Source organism: Papaver somniferum, chromosome 5 (genome assembly GCF_003573695.1).
Source record: "Papaver somniferum cultivar HN1 chromosome 5, ASM357369v1, whole genome shotgun sequence".
NCBI lineage: Eukaryota > Viridiplantae > Streptophyta > Magnoliopsida > Ranunculales > Papaveraceae > Papaver > Papaver somniferum.
The window spans coordinates 145,625,099-145,634,358 of NC_039362.1; the positions used below are offsets into that span (position 1 = coordinate 145,625,099).

A 9,260-nucleotide genomic window follows, 5' to 3' on the forward strand; every position below is an offset into this window, starting at 1 on the left:
AACTTATTCACATAACTCAACTTCAGCAGTTCAGCAATATTTCAAAAACCTTCAACACACCCAAAATCCTTGATCATCACTGATCCCACACAACTCTCAGCTTCCTTCCTACAGATCAACCCATCTCCCTATTTGCGACCGAATTTACTCTGGAACGACCATTGTCATGGTTTAGGCCGGAGTCATACAGATTGATTTCCCGAATCTAAGCACCCCCTTTGCAGCAGTGCATCTGTGTGAGATTCAGCAGTTCGATCGGTTGAGGAGTCTCGACAGCACGCTCGACTCTCCATTTTCCTAGAAAACCAGCAAACCGTTTTTCCCCATCTACAATGGTGTACACTTTTAGGTACGGCTACATAAACATAAATGAGGGTACATTTCATTTGTATGTGACAACCTAACTTTCGATCTAACAGATGAAAGATATTAGCTTGGTTGAATCAGGTTTTTCATCTAACGGTGAATATTGAATGCTTTGTTACCAAGGTAACTTAGATTGCAAACCCTGGTTTGAAAACTATATAAAGGAGACATCTAGCATCTAGAAAAACTAATCCCCACACCTACTGTGTGATACTAGTTGGTTTGCTAGAGTCGATTCTCCTTTAACCTTAGGTTTCTTCTCGAGACCCTGTAAGTTAACGACTGAAATACTTCATTGGGATTGTGAAGCCAGACGAAACTACTTTCTTGTAATGAAGGATCCGATCTTGCCATTTTCTATTGTACGAGTTCAATTGAATAATTGGCTTGAGATTATATCTCCGATAGGGCAAGATAAAAAGAAACCACGAACATCTTCGTATCATCGTTTGTGATTCTACAATATCTAGTGTCGCTACCATACGATTTAGATTATTGTGAGGTGATTGATAATACTAGGTTGTTCTTCGGGAATATAAGTCTGGTTTATCAATTAGTTCTTGTTCACCTTGATTTATCAAAAGACGGAACAAAAACTCTTGGGTATTTCTTTGGGAGGCAGATTTATTCAATTCTATAGACTTTTCTGTGTGAGACAGTTTTTTCTATCAAGTCGTCAACTTTAGGTCGTAGCAACTCTTAGTTGTGGGTGAGATCAGCTAAGGGAATCAAGTGCGTAGTATTCTGCTAGGATCAGAGACGTAAGGAGCGCAACTGTACCTTGAATCAGTGTGAGATTGATTAGGGTTCAACTACAGTCCAGAGCGAAGTTAGTTTGTAGTAGGCTAGTGTCTGTAGCGGCTTAATACGGCATGGTGTTCAATCTGGACTAGGTCCCGGGGTTTTTCTGCATTTGCGGTTTCCTCGTTAACAAAACTTCTAGTGTCTGTGTTATTTCTATTCCGCATTATATTTTGTTATATAATTGAAATATCACAGGTTGTGCGTCGTATCGATCGATTGTGAAATCCAACCTTTGGTTATTGATTGGAAATTGATTGATCCTTGGATATTGGTCTTTAGTACCATCCAAGTTTTTATCCTTGTATTTGATAAAGACTCGGATATTTCTATTTGCTTGAGTAAAGATCAAATCAAGAGATTGAGATATTAACTCCTCGATATACTTTTCTCTAGATTGAGTCTGAATGTCTAGTTGATTCTCTAGAAAGTATGTTGGAGTGAGTCCATACAGATTGCTAATCTAAATATTGGGTGAGGTTGTTAGACCCCCGCTTTTTCAATTGGTAACAGAGCAGGCAAACACGTTCAAGACCTCAAAAGTCTGTGTTTGTGGCGATCTGACTAGATGGACAGTAAAGTCTCTATAAATGCTTCATCAGGAATAAACCACAATCTTAGGGAATGTTCTAAAATCCTTGTTATTCTCGAAAGGAAGTTGGATGGTCAAATTCGGATCAACCGTGATCTTACTTCAGTGATGATGAATAACTCTTTTGATTCCTCTCTAAAGGATCATATTTAGTCAAGTGTTAAACAAAGTTTATATTTTGAGAAACTTGATAGAAGGAAGAACTTCTCAAATAAGATTTTTGATGTTGGGCCTTGTATTTTCTGTGAGTCTCACAATCACAATCAACATACATGTACACGTTTTCAGAAAGTATAAAAGTTGCGAGCAATCTTCACAAGAAATCTGAACAACTATCTGCTTATCTAAAATGGTGTACAACACTAACAAGAAATTATAAACAGAAAAGTAGTGTTAGTATGAGAGCTTTTGCCTTAAAATCAACATCACCCTTCCAATGGTTCCTTGACAGTGGTTGTAGCCGACATATGACTGGTGACCTTTCGTGGTTTGTCTCCACAAGCGACTTTGAAGGAGGACCAATTACTTTCGAAGATGGGAGTTTTTGCTACATTAGCAAGAAGGGTACGATCAAGCTTCCCGGTGTTCCAGAAATCCATGATGTAGTATACGTTAAAGGTATGACTGCAAATCTTCTTTGTATTTGTCAAATTTGTGATAAAGGCCATAGAGTTGTCTTCAATGCAAATGGATGTGACATTGTAAACAAAACTGGAAAAGTAATTTTTCAAGGAACTCGTGGTAAAAATAACTGTTATCTTCTTGATACTCAGTTTAAAATTTTTTGCAATTTGACTAAGGTGGAATCTACACATCTTTGGCATGAGCGTTTTGGTCACATCAATTATCGTCTCTTAACTAAGATCATTAATAAAGAACTTGTTAGAGGCGTTCCCAAAATCAATGCAAATATTGATAGTGTATGTGGTGCTTGTCAAAAGGGTAAACAAACGAAAGTTTGCCATAAGTCATCTCGAGATATTCTCACTAAGGCTCCACTTGATTTAATTCATATGGATCTCTTCGGACCAATTCAACAATCTATTGTTGGTGGAAAGAAGTATGCTTTAGTTATGGTAGACGACTACACCAGATTCACTTGGGTAGCTTTCCTAGCTCATAGGAATGAAACCCTTGGTGAATTTAAGATTATTGTTAATAGAATCCAGAATGAACAAGGTCGCAAACTAAAGAAAATTAGAAGCGACCGTGGCACTGAATTCAAGGACACCAAAGTATTTGAATTCTGTGACAAACTGGGGATTATTCAACAATACTCACCACCTATTACTCCTCAAGCCAATGGAGTTACTGAAAGAAAGAATATGAATATTCAGGAAATGGCCAGGGTTATGCTCCATAACAAAAACTTACCTCTAAGATTTTGGGGAGAAGTTGTTTTCACAGCATGTTACTTGATCAACCGTGTCTATCTACGGTCTAAAACCCTAAACACTCCATATGAGTTGTGGTATGGTAGAAAACCCAACTTACACTATCTTAGAGTGTTCGGAAGTAAGTGCTACATCCTGAAAGATCAAGAACAGAGAGGGAAATTTGATACTAAAAGTGATGAAGGTATCTTTTTGGGGTATGCATTTGATAGTCGTGGTTTTCGAGTATTTAATCTCAGAACCCAAGTAATGATGGAATCCGCTAACATTATCATTGATGATATTAACGACTTTCATCATGATTTTTCTCCTGCTGAATTGCCTCCAACCGAGACAACTGAGAAAGTCAAAGAAGTTCCGGATTCAGTTGAAGTTGTACCTAGTGTCATTGATCCCGATCTTTCTAGTGACGAGGAGGAAAACACTGATCAGACTGTGCCTGTTGAACAAGAACGTGTCCCTCAACGACACCTCTGGGTTCAAAGAAACCATGATCCCAACAGTATCATTGTAGGAAGAGATTCTACTGCAAAGACTAGAGGACAACTTCAAAATTTGTGCAATTTTGGTTGTTATCTTTCACAAGTAGAACCAAGGAATATTGATGAATCTCTTAGTGATCCCTTACGGGTGAATGCAATGCATGAAGAGTTAAATCAATTTGAAAGACAAGATGTGTGGAAGCTTGTACCTTGTCCTTCAAATATCAACATTGTTGGCACCAAATGGATATTTAAGAACAAGTCTGATGAGTTTAACACTATTTTCAGAAACAAAGCAAGACTTGTCGCTCAAGGATATTCATAAATTGAAGGAATCAACTTTGATGAAACCTTCGCTCATGTGGCATGCCTTGAGTCCATCATATTATTATTAGCTCATGCTTGTTTTCTTAAGGTAAAGCTATTTAAAATAGACATCAAATCCGCTTTTCTAAACGGAAGCTCAAAGGAAGAAGTCTATGTAGCTCAACCTAAGGGATTTGAAAACCCTGATTTCCCAGATTACGTCCTTAAACTTAATAAGGCACCATATGGGTTGAAACAAGCACCTCGTGCCTGGTTCGAAAAACTGACCTCATCTCTTCTTGGGAAAGGTTTTTCGAGAGGAGGAGCTGATAAAACATTGTTTACCAAGTGGAGTGGAAAAGATGTTGTGATTGCTCAAGTTTATATAGATGACATCATCCATGGATCAACATCGGAGAAACTTGCAAAAGAGTTTCAAGTGTCTCTTGGAAAGGAGTTTGAAATGAGCAATGTTGGTGAATTAAAATTCTTTTGGGGTTTACAAATTCAACAACACAGGGATGGAATTTACTTATCTCCAGAGAAATATGCAAGAGTTCTTGTTTCAAGATTCGGTCTTGATAAGTCTACCCCTAAACTAACTCCTATGCCCACCACTGGTAAACTGCATCGAGATGATAAAGGTGTACATGTTGATCAAAAACTTTATCGATCTATCATTGGAATCCTTTTATATCTCACGGCTACTCGACCTGATATTGCTTTTATTGTTGGTTGTTGTGCTAGGTTTCAGGCAAATCCAAAGGAGTCTCATCTTGCAGCTGCAAGAAGGATCATACAATATATTAATCACACTGTAGGGTATGGTCTCTCCTACACTTTTGATACTAACACTGATCTTACTGCCTATTCAGATGCATATTGGGTAGGATGTGTAGAAGATAGAAAAAGTACATCAGGGGGTTTCTACTATGTAGGATTGAATCTCGTAGCTTGGCATAGCAAGAAACAAAATTCACAATCCCTCTCAAGATGTGAAGCAAAAATAAATCGTTGCAGGTTCATGTTGTACTCAACTTCTATGGATGAAACAAATGCTTGTTGATTATGGAATCAACACTGGAATAATGAGAATCTTATGCAACAACACCAGTGCAATTCGCATAACAGAAAATCCAGTTGAGCACTCAAGGACTAAGCACATTGACATAAGGTACCATTTTATCCGAGATCTTTATGAAAATGGTATCATTAATATGGAATTTGTGCCCTCGAAACAACAATTGGCTGATATTCTCACCAAGCCATTAGATACTGCTACGTTTCAAAACCTACGGCAGTCTATTGGTGTCGTTCTAGTTCATTAGTCTTCCATAACTCTTGACCATGCTCTTATTTAGATCCTTTGGGCAATCGAGTTTGGAACTACTTGAGGTGTAAAGTTTTCCGCGTTTGTTTCTAAGTAGATGTATCTTCTAAGTATCTTAGTGTCTTCTTGAAATCCTTCTTTTCTCTTAAAAGTAAGGTCGCTCTTGTTTTTATTTCGGGAATGACATCAAATGAGGGAGAGTTCTTTTGAACTTGCGCTTAATTTCCATATCTTTGTGGAGAGTGCGGCTGTGGAATATTTGAGGAGTTATCTTGTATCTTTATAAACTCCGTGATGAATGCATTTAGCTTCGGCTTTATGATTGCATCAAAACAAAGTTGATATATACTTTTCTTTGGTCTTGAAGTGTCTCCAAGAGAATTTCATTAGGATCTCGTTTTCGTACCTTTGCCAATTTTATTGACAAAAAGGGGGAGAATTAATATGTAGTTCACACTACAAATACATATGGTTTACGTGTTTTACGGATCATTATGTAAGGGGGAGTAATTTTCGTGTTGAGACGAATTATTGACTAAGAGGGAGTGATACATATCACCATAGTATTGTTGTCAAAGTTGTGATATGAGAACTTTGATGCTGTGTAATAATACTATGACACTGTATAACAATGATCGAGAGCTTTTGTTTTCTCATTGTTATGGCTACGGAACTTCAACAAAGATGATGCTAAACTTACAACCTTTGGAATCATTGGAGTACTTGGAAGTGACGAAGATTTCGAGTAATGTTGAAGCACCAAGGAGATCAAGCATGTGACGAGAAGCTACAAAGTTTTATCTTTTTTGTAATTCATATGTATTGATAGTTTTGCCACTAAAATTTACAAAGGGGGAGGTCGAATTCGCATGCGTTGCTATCTCAAGCATGTTTTTCAATATTAGTGATCAAAACTATATATCTTGATTTCTAGTTTACTTATGACTAAGTCTCGGTCTAGGATAGTCAAGTGTAGTTGAAGCTCCAGACTCCATGGCGATCATCTTACGAAGACGAAGAACTACACGAGGAACTGGTGGAACTTCATCCGACTAAAAGGTATGTGGAGACTTGAACTTATCTATCACTCAAAAGTCTATTTTATCTCCTACTCTTGAGACAAAGTTGTTTAAGTATGATAGTTTTCATACATGCACATTTGCTATTTCGAGCCGAGTTTACTTGCCTATCTTTTTCTCGAAATATGTGTTGGTAAGCTTTCGTTTTAACCATTTTCATCTTTACCCATGACGAAAGTCATGATGACGTTTCAATCTTGAAAATAGCTTTGATGACGATAATCGTGAATAACGATTGTTATAACATTATAGAAGAATGTTTCAATGATTGATATGTAGAGTTGAGATTACCATCTATGGATATAAGCATATATAGTGTGTTCGCACATTAGTGTATAAATCCATGAACCGGAAGCCAAGTACGTGCATATGTGTGCATGCGGTATTGGTGAAGGAGACAGGTTTAGTACGCGTACCCGTATGCATACCCATGGAAGTTTTCATACCGAAAATTTCTGCTGGAGTTTGTAAGTTTGCAAACTAGTAAACCAGTCACCTTAGGTACGTGTACCCACGAAAGTTTTCGAACCGAAAATTTCTGTTGAGTCTGTAAATTCAAATCTGGTAGCTAATGTACGCATACCCGTACGCGTACTCAAGCTGGTGATATCTCAAATCAGTAGTTCATGAACTTAAAAAAATAAATTATAAGGAATGCAATCTTTGCAAACCGTGGCTATATTGTTCATGAATTGATTCAAGTGGATTAAACCGATTTTATTTTAATTGTGTCTATGAATAAAGACCTAAGCAATTGAATAACTCTTCAACTAGTTCTTATAAGTCATTTGAACTAGTTATGATAAAGATGAATACGGTTAATATTAAAATGATCATATGATTAACCATTGGTTAACTATTTGTGAACCAACATGGTGTACACGTTTAGGTACGGCCACATATACCTAAATGAGGGTACATTTCATTTGTGTGTGACAAGCTAAGTTTCGATATGACAGTTGAAAGATATTAGCTTGGTTGAATCAGGTTTTTCATCTAACTGTGAATATTGAATGCTTTGTTACCAAGGTAACTTAGATTGCAAACCCTGATTTGAAAACTATATAAAGGAGACATCTAGCATCTGGAAAAACTAATCCCCACACCTCATGTGTGATACTAGTTGGTTTGCTAGAGTTGATTCTCCTTTAACCTTAGGTTTCTTCTCGAGACCCTGTAGGTTAACGACTAAATGACTTCATTGGGATTGTGAAGCCAGACGAAACTACTTTTCTTGTAGTTGAGCGATCTGATCTTGCCATTTTCTATCATACGAGTTCAATTGAATAATTGGCTTGGGATTATATCTCCGATATGGCAAGATAAAAAGAAATCACAAACATCTTCGTCTCATCGTTTGTGATTCCACAATATCTAGTTTCTCTACCATACTATTTAGATTATTGTGAGGTGATTGATAATACTAGGCTGTTCTTCGAAAATATAAGTCTGATTTATCAATTAGTTCTTGTTCACCTTGATTTATCAAAAGACGGAACAAAAAATATTGGGTATTTCTGTGGGAGACAGATTTATTCAATTCTATAGACTTTTTTGTGTGAGACAGATTTTTCTATCAAGTCTTCGACTTTGGGTCGTAGCAACTCTTAGTTGTGGGTGAGATCAGCTAAGGGAATCATGTGTGTAGTATCCTGCTGGGATCAAAGAAGTAAGGAGCGCAACTGTACCTTGATTCAGTGTGAGATTGATTAGGGTTCAACTACAATCCAGACCGAAGTTAGTTTGTAGTAGCCTAGTGTCTGTAGCGGCTTAATACAACGTGGTGTTCAATCTGGACTAGGTCCCTGGGTTTTTCTGCATTTGCGGTTTCCTCGTTAACAGAACTTCTGGTGTCTGTGTTATTTCTATTCCGCATTATATTTTTTTATATAATGGAAATATCCACTACACCATTTTTCCGGATTAGCAACAAAATTTTGCAACAGCTCTTATGCAGTCGCGAATTCGCAACTGACTTTGCAACAGCTCAGAAATAGCAAAGATTTATGCTGTTGCGAAATTAGCAACTGCAGTCACGTTGCGAAATTTTTAGCCTTGTTGCAATTCATGACGGCTGACCATATCACATGTGCTTCCCAACCGTGTGCAAGGTAACGCCTCAATTTTTGTGAATTGCACATGTGCGACGAGTTTGAGTGGATGGGAACACTACCTTCTATAGTCAGGATTTGATCAGAAAAAAACGAACGGTTGGGTCAATTATCTCATCTTAAATATATCTAAGGAAAGAAAAGAGAGAACACATTTTGTTCGCCTCCATCACTCGTCTCTCTCCTTTTCTTCTCCCTCACCACCATTAAACCTTCGGGAAACCTTCGAGAAAACCCGCCACCACTGATGCTTATATTATTCTTCAGTCTTGCTCTTGAAAACCCATTACTAATTTCTCTTCAATCTTTCTTGTGCTTGATTTAAACAGGAAAATTTAGGGTTTGCAATTTCAAAGTTAGGGTTTGCAAAAAAAATCCCTATTTCTGTTTTTCTTTCTTGTTCCTCTTGTTTGCTTATTAGTTTACATAATCATTTGTTTAGTTTGTTGACAGGGTTTTAATTAAGAAGAACATTAAACTGGTGAAGCAGTTGTACTTGATCTCGAACATTCAACTGGTATAATTTATTGTTTGTAGTTTCTAATTAATTGTTTTAGGCGATTCGTTATGAAGATCTTGTTTATTTATTCTCGGATTTTGATCATTTTGGTCTTGATTTGTGTTAGATTCAGTGAAATCTGATGTATATTAGGTTTATTCACGATTTATTTATTTTTTGGAAATTTTTGATGAATCCAAGGATTGGTTTGCATTTTCCATGTATTGATATGGTTTTGAGATGTGGGTTTGTTTTAATTTTAAATTTTGATTAGGGTTCAACTTTTTTTTTTTTTTTTTT

At 36.9% G+C, this 9,260-nt stretch overlaps 1 long non-coding RNA gene across 4 annotated transcripts in view; it reads left to right on the forward strand.

Moving 5' to 3' along the window:
- The first annotated feature begins 8,789 nt into the window (after positions 1–8,789).
- LOC113277934 overlaps positions 8,790–9,260 on the forward strand; it is a 3,594-nt gene continuing 3,123 nt past the window's right edge. For all 4 annotated transcript variants that reach the window (XR_003325225.1, XR_003325227.1, XR_003325226.1 and 1 more), the window contains exons 1-2: positions 8,790–8,816; positions 8,904–8,978. This is a non-coding gene — a long non-coding RNA (uncharacterized LOC113277934). The remainder of the gene's footprint in view (positions 8,817–8,903; positions 8,979–9,260) is intronic.